Below are 16,014 nucleotides of genomic sequence, written 5' to 3' on the forward strand. Positions count from 1 at the left end.
GACCAACCTAACTCATCATTGATCATTTGTATACTGACATTGGTCATAACACTGTTCTGAAGCTCAAGCCACGAGAGAGATCATCAGGAGAATGCAATGTAATGGACTTGGATTGGCTTGATCATAGTATGTGAAGATGTGCGACATTCACCACTTCAAAGAATCACTGTGTATTGTTTTACACCTGACACCGTGTATCGCTAGTCGTGATCACTTTATGGGTGATACTGTTTATCACAACATCCTGTACAATACATACGTGTACATTGTACAGTGTACCTCATTACCCTCATAGACATGATTGCCAACATAATGCACTCTATGAAGATCCCACAATACCTTCAAAACCGCTTATCAGACTAAATAACATAGCAATTTGTTCTTCGCTGCTACCCCCAACCACACGTTGATGCGGTCACCACCCTCCGATGCCCCTAACCTCACTGCTTCCCTCTCTGTGTCTCGCTATCTCTCTCCCCCTTTCTCTCTCTCTCTCTCCCCCCCCTCTCTCTCTCTCTCTCTCTCTCTCTCTCTCCCCGTAGCTCTCTCCCCGTAGCTCTGTCCCCTATGAAATTCGCTTTCATAGAATTGGGCACCATTGCCCGTTTGGCCTTGCGAAGTAAAATAAAAATCAACAACAACAACAACAAAATGGTAGCGTTGGATGGGCCGGCTGTTCTGTATGTTGACGGAACCTAGCTATTAACAATGAAACTGACTGAGTTGTACAAAATGAAGCTGCAAACGAGGCTGTGTGAGTTGAACAGCTAGTTCATGTAAATTTTTTGCTATTGTTTGAAGGTGGCAAGTGGCCAGTCTGCTGCAGTACACGTAGCGTGTTGGCATTGAGGTTTTCAAACACTTTGTTCTGTGCGCATAGGTAAGATTGATTGTTGACGGAATCAGCATAATGATCACGAGTATGTCGAGTTTCGTGAAAAACACACTGCGCGGTCAATGTAAACAGTCACAAAACATTTAGATAGATTGATAGATAGATAAAGGTAAATTAGCGCGTACGCTTCCGAAAGGAACTCACGACGGTCGTTAACACCCGGTAAACCCTAGCGGCAGATTCAGCGCCTAACCGTGGGGCGAGTGGATAAGTCTCACAACCACTGGCGCAAGTGCCGAGAAAGGCCCCATTAGCCGGATTCATGCACCCTGTGCATTTAAATGGTGGCGCCAATACTTTTGGAAGACATGTGGCAGGCGCAATATTTTTATTCGATCTCCGGACAGGTAGCAGTTGTGTTCCTTGTATTCTGTACTTCGATGTGCTAGCAATTTGTCCATGCTTAATGTTTCATCATATTTTCAGCAGTCTTCAGAGGCATGCATGGCCTGTGGTCTCCATGTAAGCATAGAGAGTATGGCTGCAGTCGCCGGATGGGTTTGGCCAGTGGAGAGCCCCTATGGCATGCTAGCTCGCAGCATAATTCCGATTCATACCGTTATTAATCAACCTCGCCGTGACATTTTTGCGCACGCCAAACCTTCCAGGAAAGGTCAGTGAAATTATGTCTAGTAAGTTGCCCTCTTGTATTTCACACCACTAAAGACTGACAAGCTAAGTGCACGCTGCTGGAACCAATTTGTGTCGTAAGGTATGTCTCTAGTCTCGTGTGTGCCGTGACATAACCGGCTTTGTCCTGACCGTCCAAACTCAATGGCCTAGTGCTTCATTGTGCGAACGCAGCAATTAAGGTTAAGTCGCGATCAGCTGTTTCTATGGGACCTATTTTCGACCGTGTGGAGAATTAGAACAAAGCATCTTGCATGGACATGATTGTGCAGGCATGTATTGGTGACATGTATGTACCGATGTATGGACATGTGCATGTAAGTGTGCATTGTGTACTTTCATTTTAACACTTATTTTGTTTCTTCTCAGTGAATGCCTATAGTTAAGGTGAACGTGACACGTTCCCCGAAATGCCCCCAGATGTCCACCATTCTGCTGCATTGAACGCACGTGCTGGCACGTACATGTACGCGTAGAGCGTGGATATTCACATGCAACCTTTCCCACAAGTGGGTCTTCAACTCAGACAAAGTAGTCCACCGCTGCACGATGGACTCACGAAGCCACGCTTGCAAACACATGGCAGCCCAAAGTTACTTCGTGCTATGATAGAGCGCCATGAAGGCTGCAACTCCATCAGGAATTCTAATACCATACAAGAACCGCATGTGTTTAAATGGAGTGAGTGGCCGTGTAACCAGGCAAGCACTTGGGATAATGAATGCTTCATATGAGAAAGTAGTTGGAGTCGTATTCATCACCAACAACTTCCGAGATCGATGACTATAAAAGCGGAGCAGTGGAAGAAAATGCTATAAATTGCTCTGCCATACATATCTACGGGCAAATCAAGATTACACCTGGTCTAAACGGCTCAGCAGAACCACCTAAACGGAAACGCTAGGATGGAGGTCCATACACGTTCAGGTGACTCCTATGTTCGAGGGAGATGGACACTGGAGATTCTGAGTCTGATTTGGGTACGTAAGAATGTGTGATGATAATAATTGTTATATTCAGGAGATTCGTTGTTTGGTCCTTTCTTTGTAAATTAAATCCTTGGCTCTCCAGCCGAATCTTATATTCAGGAAAATCATGGATAAAAAGGAGAAGGGCAGAAATGGTGGGAGTTATGACTAACGGTTACTTTGGTGGACATGAATCATAACTCATACCATTTTGTCCTCCTTTTTATCCATAATTAAATTGGCGCACCATCCGAGTTCAAGTATGTTCAGGAGAATCATTAATGTTTGGAAACTTCCACCAGATCACCGGTTTGAACCACAATGATGGGGAAGTATTGTCAGACACGATTGTTGCTCCCCAAACTGGAGTCATTGTCAGAATGATGATACTTATAAAGATGGGAAGGTCGATGCTTCCTACGGCACATTGGGCATCTCTGACATGTCTGTCTGCAAGTATCCATGACCCGAATAGAGAATGCCTTGGTTCTTGTTTCCGTCGATTCAATTTTTCCAAGGTTGTTCAATTGAAATTGAATTCATATGGGGTTGACGGCAGGAGGGCCTTGTGCTTGGAAAACATTAATTGTGCATCATGAAAGTCCAGTAGTAGATCACCATCGTCTTTAATGCGAAAAAGCCTAGCAAGCATCAGACCCTGTGTTGAGTCCCTTATACATCTTCCTCTGAATGACCACTGTAGCACTACCAGGAGGCCACCAAAGCAAACTTAGGAGAGACGTGTCTGTTAGGTTGAGGGACAGAGAAAGTATCGTGCATTGTGCGTATGCTCGACCCAGCGGTAGCAGGCCTGAATGTGATTGCCAAGCATTGGGTGTATTGTATTGTATTGTATTGTATTTCAAAAGGGTGGGTACGAAAAGCGTGTTGAATCGTGCTTGGAGCAGTTTCAGAAGTGTGAAGTACCAAACCCATTGAAGGCAAGCACACCGTGAACGAATGACGCCCCCAGGGTGATTGGAGATTGGAATGTACATTTACATCCTGACCATGGCAAAATCAGCTGCAAGGCGCGCTTTCCTGATTGAAACGTTGCGATGTCCTCATAACAGTGGACACTTGGTAATTGGGAGGGCTAGCTTCCAGCTGCGGCAACGCAGCCAGATTAGTCTCTCTCTCTCTCTCTCTCTCAGCAGCATGTACCGAACATTAGTGGTAGCCCACACGCAGTAATCTGTGTACCCATAGTGTTGGTAAGCACGTAACAATGTACTTCGAAGTAACAACAGCCAGCCTGTACTAATGCAGGTGCTGCGTCGACCGGAAATTGGAAGATGCAGCAAGTAGCGGACGTCATACGTTATAATAATAATTATTGATATGACCAGCGTAAAGCAACACGCAACGAAAAATACAATGAAATTAAAGTCTCTCCTTTTAAATGCGTTTTTTAACTATGCCACCCTCTCCTTTGCATTAAGCAGGCGGTGACCAGCGACCACCGAACTAATGGTGTAGTGTCTCCTGTTTTTCGTATCTACGTTTGCCTCAGGTCATTTCCACCACAGCGATAATATTCCATACTCCTCCTGCATCGTGTCGCAGCATCACCGATGCCCCTAACCGAACGCAGCCGGCTGTCGACGGAAGAGGATTCAAGAACGTCACCGTTATGGTGGATTTGCATGAGTGGGGAGTTCTGACTGGTTGTCGTCACGGTGGACATGCGTACTGCAAGCGCTCCACGCATTCATCGGAGAAGAACACCCACTTCCACCTGTGCAAACAGCCACAGTTGTGCTGTCCATTTCGTCGGCACGGCGTTCGCACAATACCGGCTGGATACATGCGAGTAGGGGAGTCGACAAAAACCAACAACACGCACAGTATAGAGGACACGGGATATTTTCAGGGTTTTAATCGGACTGTGTTTGAGAGTTGCAAGTGCGTGCCGCTTCAAACGCTCAAAATGTTTCTTTTGAAAGTTGGCACGAAGCAACAGCCGGAGAGCGGCCACAGTGGTGTCAATGTTGACGCAAAGGAACTCCAGAGTATACCTGCTGGCGGCTCTGTATGGGAGATAGCTTGGCGCAAGGTGCAAGTCGGATTCCACTGCCATGTACGCAATCCGGAATGCCTTGAGTACGAGTGCTGAAGAACCTACAGACTACTTGGACACTACCAATTGGGAGCAGGCGCATGATTCTGTTAGTCTGTGAGAAAGCATCCACGTGCATGTACATGTAACACAGTGGGAAAGCGCAACACCGTCACTATGAAGAAATAGCTCAGCTGTTTTGAGGAAATAATTTGATCCGCTTGAACAAACAATATCTATTACATGTATGTGCCTGTGTAATGGAGTTTGCCAGTTTTGCTACTAATATGGATATTAACTGGTGTAATATGGCTATTGTAGACACTTGTATTCGTCACTTGATTACATGCATCACTCTACCTGTGCATCTACATATGCATGTACATGTATATGTAAACCCATCGAGTAATTGATTTCTAGGATTTCTTCGATTTTATTAATTAATTTTATACAAAGATCGTCGACTTCAAACAATACAGTGTAACTGTGCGGTAACCATGCTTTATTACCATGATTACAATAGTAACGAACATGAGAGAGAAATGTGAATGTGAAATGTACAAATAGGAAGAAAAAATATTCAGAACCATTTTCGCGTTACGATCTTCAGTTATGGACACGGCCTCTTCTTTTATATGTACATTACCCATTAACATTTCTCTCCCATATTCGTTACTATTGTAATAAAGCATGGTTAACGCATAGTTAGTACTCTTGATTGCCATATTCTCAACATTAAAACGACGTTTATGATTGTGGCTGAGACCGCACCAGGCGAGTACTAGTAAACCAGGCACAATTGTTCCATTTTACCAATTCCGTGACTCAATCAACATACAGTAAAACCTCTCACGGCGACCACTCGGATAAGGCGACCACCTGTCCCTAAAAAACACTAAAACCAGGACCAAGGGATGCTATTTCCAGTCAAATTTCCCTGGATGAGGAGACCACCTGGTAACAGAGACCACATTTTGAAGGTCCCTTGAGCGGTCGTCTTAAACAGGTTTCACTGTAATTATGTCCCCTCTGCCTGTGCTATGCGACCAGCTGTTAGCAAGTCAGCTACGTGATGCTCGCTGCGGTTGGAATCTTGTGGTGTTGTTCTTGTTGTACACGTAGTTTGTTTTCTTTTTAGTTCAATTGTCTGAAGGCCTCGGAAAGAGTCCCTTCTCATGATTGCATGAGAAGTTATACTTCAGTATGTATAACGTGGATATTCATAACGTTGAAGGAGTTATAAATTGGATAAGCCTGTGGGAAAACAATGACTCTCATGAAAAAGATTAGGATCAGGAATAACAAGGGTAAGGAATTTAGATAGTTGAGATGTAGTACGGAATTGAGGCAGCGACTTATTTGGCGATGATTTTATATACGCGTACACAACAGAACAACAAGGACAATCAAGGCTTGTTTGCTGCTACTTCAAGTTTCATGCTCACGCAATCATCAGGCAACATGAAGATCAGGTGCCGACCATGCCGGTATATATGCCAGGAGACGGTGGTATAAATAGCATACACGCACATGTAGACAACTAGCAATAGGGCGTGAAACAGGCGTTAGGTATGGGAAGGCCAGCTCGGGTCGCTGTAGGTAGCAACACCAAGATACGCTGATGACATTGTATCCAACTCCTCTCAGCTGCTGCAGTAGGCGCGATCAGTTGGTTCTGTTGCCCACATGGCTTTACCCACAGCACTCTGGTATTCTGGTGCGTTTCACGTTCGCCCCGCGTCCCTGTCCCCTGACTCGTGAGTCAATACTTCAACCGGTAATTCAACCCTCAATTTGAGCAACAATAATATTGAAAAGTCAAAACTCAAAAGTATTTGCAATGTATCCAAATCTGTTGATCCCCGAGCTGCAGAGAGTGCTCAATTTCAGAGACAGAGGTTAGTACAATGTATCCATGTGCAGTAGGAATCGAACCCAACCCCCGTTTTATTCCAAACAGTGTCCTGTCTATTGATGGCCTACTGAGGAGTACGAGTGAAGATGATTGATTCGATTATATCCCGAATGTGAAAACGGCATAACATCCTATGCAAATGATGGCGACAGCATAGAGAAAGCATGGCAATACCAACGACAAAGGAAATTGAAAGGTCCATTAATGAACATTCGGAATTGCATGTACATAATACTTTGTCTGTGATGCAGTAATCCAACGGTATGAATGAGTGAGACATGCTACAGTACTGTACATGGCTAACAGTTACGTCGCTGATGCTGTTTTACAAGCAATTGGGTGGAATGATGCTTTGTGTGCCTACAATTCTCCCATTTCTTACTCCAATAATATAGTTTTGGTTTGCTTCTTCTTTTTGCCTCTCTTACTCTTCTTTTTTTCTTCTTCTTCCCTCTCTTACCAGTTTTCTCACCCCATGTACTAGTACCTCATCAATAAAGCGAAAACAGGAAAGACACTGACTATCAGGGTTTTAGGGCTCCCGATGGCTTCTCGCACAGGGGATGGGAAATTAAAGAAAGGACCTGGTGCAGATGGGAGGGGGAGTGCATTCAGGTAGAAACGAACCGGGAACTATTATGTAGTTTCGCCAACGCGCAACGCCCAACGCGGGCTTGCGACTACAATTGCTGGTTTGGAGGTGACAGCGTTGTGAATAACCAAGGGTCCTCGACGTCTGTTCTCACCGTCCAAGAGCGACACTGACTCACGCTGCTGCTATCTGGTGTGTATGAGGTGTTTGGCGCCCTGGAAACGGAGCGTCTCTGTAAGTCTGTATCCCTGGTGATGTTTGTGCCTGGAGAGCACTATGTGGTGCTCTTCAGGCACAATATTGCTCAGCCTGCTCAAGCTCAACTGATAAGGGGTGAGCAGGGAGTGGTGCTTTCTTGCAGGCTTGCAGAGTCGAAGGTGCGATGGACTTCTCATGTGCTCTGGATGGCAGTCGTGAGTGAGTCAAGTGTCAAGTCAAGTCGGCGGAGTAGCGCGAGCTCCAGTACAGTGTGGGAGCAAACCCTTTTAATTATAATTCACAATGGAAGCGGTCCTCATCATGAAATAGATCCGTTGCTACTTGGAGTTAAAATTAATGCTTGCGCAATCATCACGCAACATAACAACCTGAAGGGCTGTACGGATCACTATAAGATACTAGTATACCCAGCCATACAGCAAGCCGCACAAAAGAAAGAAAGCGCGAAGCGTGAAGTGTGAAGGCGGGAGTTAGGAGATAGAGGCGGTGTGTAAAGTCCATTAGATAAGATCTTTTTAATGAGATTGACGTGAGCGCGCAAAGTTCGGGCATAACAGGGTAGGGTGGAGGCGTTAGATCCATGCATGCATGTCCTGGTCACCCTTGCCGCCGGTCACACTTTACTCTTTTACGCTATGGCGGTGAAGTTAATGAGTCGGTGCTTGTTACAGCGTCGCCACTTGCCGATGATCTCCCTTGTCTTATTCAACCGGTTCTCTTTGTCAGCGGTGATTATTCTGGTCTTTTCGGCGATGCAGAGGTCTCTTTGTTCGGCTGCTGTACGATCTGGCCCTGTCCCTAATAGCCCAGGTCAGCGTGTACTCCTGGCTGTCGCTCCGCCGCCTCCACAGTGCTTGGACAGCCCAGTGCTTTTTCGGTACTTTGAGTTTCTGAACGGCATAGTGTGGCACCCCAGCTTGAACGGGTTGCCTTACACACCGAACTAGTACTTGAGTAGGTTATGACTGGTGGCTTGCGCTTTGTAGACTGTGTTGGGGGCGTGACATCGGCCATCTAGCCGGCATTCAGCCTTCCTCCGACAGTTGCAAGGCTTTTCAGATAGAAATTACCCTGGGAGGCAATAAGCAAAGGATCATAAAAAACGAGCGGGGTCAATAGCAGAGGTGATCGAGATATCACTTTGTAGAGGTTTTTAGTTTTGTCAGCTTTCACGATGATGTCTTCAGTGTCCGTTGGTGGTGACGTTATCCCTGGTTATCTCTGATGAGTTTTTCGTACTGCCGCTTGCTCACTTTGTAGAATTTTTTTTATTTTTGTCAGCTTTCACAGAGATATCTTCAGTGTCCGCGACGTTATCTCGGAGGCGTTCCTCGTACTGACGCTTGTTCACTTTGTAGAGGTTTTTAGTTTATTCACAAAATATTAATACATAATTATGTACAAAAGACGTAATCAAGTGGTGTGCTTCACTGCTGGTGGTCGCAAAGGTCAGGTATATCCCGCGAAATAATAGTCCCGCGCGGAATGGTTTCCATGACCGCGCTCCGTTTCCAATCGTTTTCACTGTTTTCACCGTTTACACGAGAACGAAAACGTTTTGAAAACGTTTTAAAAACGTTTCAAAACACTTTGAAGTGCGTTTCCATTTCGTTCCGTTTAGGTATCGTTTTCGGGCGTTGTCGTGTAAACGATAGTAGTAAACGCAGCGATTTCGTACCGTTTAGGTCCTACTTCGTTGTCGTGTAAACGCAAATCGTTTTCAATCGTTGTCGTGTAAACGCAGCCCTAGGTCTCCTGTCTATTGGTCGCGGTCCAGTGTTTGCCTCTTCCGTGAGCGCATTTGCAACCGACACCACGGACACAGCCCCAGCTATGTCTTTGCTGGATGCAGGTGGCTGCTCTACGGGAGGCAACGGTGCTGGTTCCACCTCATCGCGGCCCACACTTTGGTCATGTTGTTGTGGTGTGCACTCTTGTGTTGTTGGAGACTTGGAGTGCACTGTGTTGTGGAAATAGTGTGCGTCTTCTCTGGCTCCAAGGCTCTCCATAAAGGTAATGCAGCCACTATTGCCAACGGCGGCAATTGCACAAACGCCAGCAGTGGTTTCGGGTTAATGGGTGGCCTGTCACGCTTGGAGTGCAGGGCCAGTGCAGAGCCATTGAGCATAATTATGCAGTGGAACATGCTGCTTGATAGGTGGCTTCAGATGTTGAAGGGTCCTACCAACTTACCTACTACCGCATTGTCGGCACTCAACAACAACAACAACAACAACAACAACTCAAGCTGGTAGACTAATTTAGATGCAAGTTAGGTTGGCAGGACATCCTTCCTCGTCATGAACACACATAATATTATTATGTAGAACATACTTACGAAGTAGATATAAGTGGTGCTCTTCAGGCACAATCTTCCTCAGCCTACTCAAGCTCAACTGATGAGGGGTGAATTCCCCGAAACACTGTGTATTGAGCAGGGAGTGGTGCTTTCTTGCAGGTTTGCCGAGTCGAAGGTTCGATGGACTTCTCGTGTGCTCTGGATGGCAGTCGTGAGTCAGTCAAGTGTCAAGTAAAGTCGGCGGAATAGCGCGAGCTCCGGTGTGGGGAGCAAACCATTTCTTACAAATCGTCGCCGAAGTCGCAACCACTACTTCGTACTGTTGTGCCCAGCGCGGGCTTGCGACTAGTTGGTTTGGAGGTGACAGCGTTGCGAATGACCGAGGGTCCTCGACGTCTGTCTCACCGTCCAGGAGCGACACTGACTCACGCTGCTATCTGGTGTTCACGAGGTGTTTGTCGCGCTTGAAACGGAGCGTCTCTGTAAGTTTGTATCCCTGGTGATGTTTGTGCCTGGAGAGCACTATATAAGTGGTGCTCTTCAGGCACAATCTTCCTCAGCCTACTCAAGCTCAACTGATGAGGGGTGAATTCCCCGAAACACTGTGTATTGAGCAGGGAGTGGTGCTTTCTTGCAGGTTTGCCGAGTCGAAGGTTCGATGGACTTCTCGTGTGCTCTGGATGGCAGTCGTGAGTCAGTCAAGTGTCAAGTAAAGTCGGCGGAATAGCGCGAGCTCCGGTGTGGGGAGCAAACCATTTCTTACAAATCGTCGCCGAAGTCGCAACCACTACTTCGTACTGTTGTGCCCAGCGCGGGCTTGCGACTAGTTGGTTTGGAGGTGACAGCGTTGCGAATGACCGAGGGTCCTCGACGTCTGTCTCACCGTCCAGGAGCGACACTGACTCACGCTGCTATCTGGTGTTCACGAGGTGTTTGTCGCGCTTGAAACGGAGCGTCTCTGTAAGTTTGTATCCCTGGTGATGTTTGTGCCTGGAGAGCACTATATAAGTGGTGCTCTTCAGGCACAATCTTCCTCAGCCTACTCAAGCTCAACTGATGAGGGGTGAATTCCCCGAAACACTGTGTATTGAGCAGGGAGTGGTGCTTTCTTGCAGGTTTGCCGAGTCGAAGGTTCGATGGACTTCTCGTGTGCTCTGGATGGCAGTCGTGAGTCAGTCAAGTGTCAAGTAAAGTCGGCGGAATAGCGCGAGCTCCGGTGTGGGGAGCAAACCATTTCTTAGAACATACTTTTTTATTTTTTTATTTTTTTTACTATTATTCACAAACCCAACTCGTATAATAAATAATTATGTGGACAAAACCAAACAGCTACTGAGCAGGGGCTGCACTGGGCAGCAGTGATGGTGAGGTACCAGGGGCTCCACCGACCAAAGGTCTCGGCTTCAATGCCACAAGCACGCACCAGGAAAAAGAAACAGAAATGTAAAGGAAAGGAAAGCTAGATCTAGCTATGGGGAAGTAGAATAGAAGGTAAAAGTACCGGTAGGTCTTTAGAAAAATAAAAACAAGATGAAAAGAGATTGTTTATTATCAGTGTTTGGACTGATATACAATGTACATGTCAACTTCATCAACCAAAACTTTTTTAATAGATCTGAAACGAAACTCCCACAAAGAAGTGTAAAGAAAACAAGCTAAAAAACAGAAAAATAATAAGGCACCCATTTTGATAATCCAGGGGATGGCCCACGCCTGGTAAAAGAATAAGCAGAGAAAAGAAAAGAATCATAACAAGTTTTTCCATGTATGCAAAACACAGCTGAGCACTCTGAGCAAGGCCAGGTACGCGGATTAGCGGGTCCGGCAAGCGACGAGCTCGAAAAATTACAGGGAATCTGTTGCCCAGTACCAGTTGCTGTCTCTCAGGTGTCGGTAGACCTTTGTCTTGAATGACTGAAAACGTGCTTTGTGTGGGCGCTGCGACAGCAGCCTGTCAGGAAGGGAGTTCCATGCGCCAATACAGCAGTACGGGAACGACCGCTTCACGACGGATGGAGCTGAGACAGGGAGTGTGTCTGACAGTTGATAGGCGTGGCTGGTGGCATTATTGTGCTGGTTCCTGGTTCTGGGGTTGGCTGGAGAAACGCGATGCGGCATACATGTACATGCGCATCCACAGGGGTACTCATATACAGTAGTAGCACACAGTCATATTCATGAGCACACATGAGGCAGGGCACCGTTGTTTTTATTCCGACAGTACCCGCGACTCCCCGCGTTCCCCTCAGATGTGTACGGTATTATGACGCCAAGATCCGATTACGCTCGACCAAGACCCTATGCAGAGCTGGATCAGGCGTTGCACACTCATGTACTCTTGGAAGTAGTAACTCATCTCCGTAGAGACAGATCCTTCCGCAAAATATTTGCCGGAGCACCTGTCTCTACAGAGCAGCGTTTTAAGCTTTCCTTTCACCATCCACAGGTACTTTGCGGCAAAGGACCTGTGGATGGTGAAAAGGAGAAGTGTCAACTTTCCAGTGTTCGCGCCGCTAATTGGCGCCAGCCGGGCACTCAACAACAATGGCAAGATTTAATTACATCAACCTATGAATGTAACTAATTCTTTACAGTGCACAGACTTTGTGATTGTCTACTGCTATCATGCCGCTGCTCCGAAGATTGAACACTAGTGCGATGACAGTACTGATTGCAAATTGAATCAAATACATGTTTTTGTTTTTGTTTTTGAAACTTCGGCCAGTATGACTAGTTCAGTATTCATTTCGTCTTGGGGATTTGAAGACGTCATAGAATGACATGTCAAGTACCCACGTCAAACCCAAACTTGGTTAGCATTGTGGTTAATCCCACGCCTGGACCATGTTTTGGCTCCCTTGCATTAATAATACTTGCTACTTCGTTGCTCGATTGATTTTGCACGATTGCAGTCTGATTTGAATCGTAATTACAAGAGTCCATAACCCCAAGAGTGTGCAAATCTGTACATGGGGATCTGCGCGGCGGAATTCCAACATTACGTCATAAATGACGTACACGTTCGTTGCGCTTGTGCTACTCCCTGCCCCTGGTGCCAAGGCAAAAATCCAAGCACCGCGGAATGCAGAGTTTTGTCCTCTGCACCTCAGCGGCATGACGTCATGTTAGAATTCCGCCGCGCAGTGGGCCTACAGCAGGCAGACCCCAGTCGCATACTCTTGAGGATATGGAGTTATGGACTCTTGGTCATGGGACATAGTGGAAATGAAGAAAACAATGATATAAGAGAAAAAAGTGTGTGCTGAAGCCAAACTCCTTCTCTGTGCTTTTAAAGAGGGGGCGTTGCTCCAGGCTTCACACTATGCTCACCTGCAAGTACATGAACAAGAAGGTGATCGTCATTTCAAGTTCTGTACTTTCCCCACGACGCAGCTAACCAGATCAAGGTGTTGGTTCTCTTCACTCAGTACAGTCGAGTTGAGCGAGCTGAATCTCCCGGTGCCGAAAGGCGGGCTCACGCCCCTACATGGCTACTTCCCCTTGTCTAACCCCCAAGACGAAATGATTGTAGCCGACTGACCGAAATTTAAAAAAAAGAAAAAAAGTTCTGCACTTGAGATCGATGTTTCTCATTGCTGTCAGGTTCGGTTTCAATCCTCTGTTCTGCGATGCTAAGTTCATAACGGATAGCACAAAATGTGTTTGCAGATGTAGTGTATTTCAGCACGGAACGACATCCCCTACCTCAGACAGCAAACACCCACTCCTCATGACAGTAACAATGTTCTTCAGAATGGTCATTTTGTAGTTCACAGTTTCCTCGCTAATTATCCTCGCTCTCTCCGATGATCTGTTCTATCAAAAAATTACTAGATGTTGTTGTATTTTATATGCCCTCTATTTCATCCGGCAACGTCGACACTACTGATACTATGGTTGCTACTGCATCAGTAGATCCCCTTGGCCATCTCCTCTGAGAATTCCTTTAAAATAGAGAGTGCCTGTGATGCCTCCTTTGCATCATGGCTGGTAGCTCGCCTTACTTAAACGCCCGTAGCTTTACTGATGAGGCGTACATGTACGACCGATACAGCTTGCTGTATACAGCATTGGGTAAACATAGAAATTATTAATGCAACCGTGACTCTTGAGTAGGAGATTAGAAGAGATGAATTAGCTACCATTAGCACAAGGTGCACTATCCAAAAATCAATGTACAGTACAGTCATGTACATGTAGATGCAAAGTGGGAGGCCAACGAAGAGCTGCCAAGAACCCAAATACCACATTGTCATTTTTGTATTTGGATTCGTATTTTTTGTACACTCCACGTGCCATATCCTAGGTGGAGAGAGTCTCAATGTTATCACGGTAATTGATAGAACACCGAAGTCAAGATGGGCAGGTGATATCTGTACTAGAGGACACTTCACTTAGGAAGTTAGGCACTGAGCACCGTTTTCAGCAGTGCAAGTCAGTAGTTAGTGCGGGGCAGGTTCTGGCACACTTTTTGACCTTTGACCTTTGGGCCAAATAAGGCACACTGTGTCGGTCGTGCTTGGTCTGGCCCCAGGACTTCCCCCAGGGTTTGACCTTTGACCTTTGGGTTAAATAAGGCACACTGTATCGGGCGCGCTTGGTCTGGCCCCGGGACCCCCTAGGGTTTGACCTTTGACCCTGCCATGTCATAAATGTCATCATGTTCTTTTCCGTGACGACCGTGCACTTGTGCACGTTCGGTGCATTCACACCGGGGAGTAGTAAAATACGTACTACTCCCTGATTTGCACATCGTAGATGTGCAGTGACATATTGCGCATGCGCGCATAAGCACGCGGAGCGTGCGACCTTCAGTGGCCCTGCGGAAAAGACGTATACACAAGGTGGACTAGTACACGTGTCATTATACTAATCCCTGATTCGCACTTCGTAGATGTGCAGCAACAAGTTCACTTTCCTTGCATTCGTTTTATTCGCACATCGTAGATGTGCACTGACAAGTTGCCCTTACTTAGCGTGCGACTTTCAGTCCCTGACCCTGCATGCACTATCCATGCATTATAATGCTGGTGTTGTTGTTGGTTGTTGTTGGTTGTTGTTGGTTGTTGTTGTTGGTTGTTGTTGGTTGTTGTTGGTTGTTGTTGGTTGTTGTTGGTTGTTGTTGGTTGTTGTTGGTTGTTGTTGGTTGTTGTTGGTTGTTGTTGGTTGTTGTTGGTTGTTGTTGGTTGTTGTTGGCTGTTGTTGGTTGTTGTTGGTTGTTGTTGTCGGATGTTGTCGGTTGTTGTCGGTTGTTGTTGGTTGTTGTTGTCGGTTGTTGTCGTTATTGTGTATTGTGTTTTAATCGTTATTTTGTTCATTATCCAGGAGGATTTTGCTATGATCCAGTACCATTTTTTCGCATATATGACACAAGTGTGTGTAACCTTAGTGTGACGTGGGGTATGCTGATTGGATGTGAGGTGACGAGAGTATGCTGATTGGTCGATAACAATTAGTGGAAGGGATAAAGTAATGCGTCAGGATCATTACAGTTGCATTTGGCACCATGGAGTTTCAGGAGGAAGTTGAATTTTGTGATGGGTGTAACCATGAAGAAATAGAAACGGAAGAAGCTGTCGTTTGCATGAAATGTGGTCTAGTCTTGGGCTCTTTGTTTGCGCCAGAGGCAAATGTAGCAGAGCGTGTAATGCTGCCCAGTAAGCCTTACACAGATGTGCAGCGACTGGAATCAGTGGATAAAAGTCTGGGGGCTTTTATCGAGAAGGTGGGAGTGTGTAAGCCGCTATACCCATCGCTTTTTGAAACTCGGCAACGCCTCTACGCTATGAAGAAGGGCAGTGAGTATAGAGCTCTGAATTATGCCATCGCCCTGTCATGCATTTACTATGAAGATGAAGAGATGGTGCAGATACTCAGTCTTCATCTCCCCAGAAGCAAAGATGCATGGATGAGAAATGCTTCCCTATTCAAGACTTCCCCAGTGTTCTTCAAAATGTGGATGAAGGTCATAACCCCAAAGAAACTACGTAAGGCTCACTTTGAACGGTTTATTGAGAGGACGGTGGATATGACAGAGCAAGAAGAACAGCTAATGATTGAACTCATCCAACATTATGGAGTTGAACCGAAGCTACCACTTGCTGCCTCACTGGCTTATGATGACTATCCAGATGCATTGATCTATATACTATCCACCATTGTGCAGGCATTCTAAACTGATTTAAGGTGCACGTGTCATCACTTGCTTGGAGAATATTGTTCTTTATGAATCATACAGTCAATTTCAACCGTAATCAAACCATCCATTGCATGAATTCGTTGAATTGAAAAGAAAGGAAACATTTCTATAATCTCACTCTGGTTTTTCGTATTATGGAAAAAGTATTGGAAGACTCTTTGCACTGTGGCCCCGAGGACCTCTGGGCCCCGGCGGTCCCACGTCACCCTGAGGGCCTGGCGATCCTTCAGGTCCTTGG

At 46.1% G+C, this 16,014-nt stretch overlaps 1 long non-coding RNA gene across 1 annotated transcript; it reads left to right on the forward strand.

Moving 5' to 3' along the window:
• The first annotated feature begins 2,363 nt into the window (after nt 1-2,363).
• Nucleotides 2,364-5,293, forward strand: LOC135823435 (uncharacterized). The gene is made up of 2 exons (XR_010554701.1): nt 2,364-2,505; nt 4,007-5,293. It is a non-coding gene; the product is annotated as an uncharacterized LOC135823435 (long non-coding RNA).
• The last annotated feature ends 10,721 nt before the right edge of the window (nt 5,294-16,014 follow it).

Source organism: Sycon ciliatum, chromosome 8 (genome assembly GCF_964019385.1).
Source record: "Sycon ciliatum chromosome 8, ocSycCili1.1, whole genome shotgun sequence".
In the NCBI taxonomy this organism is placed as follows: domain Eukaryota; kingdom Metazoa; phylum Porifera; class Calcarea; order Leucosolenida; family Sycettidae; genus Sycon; species Sycon ciliatum.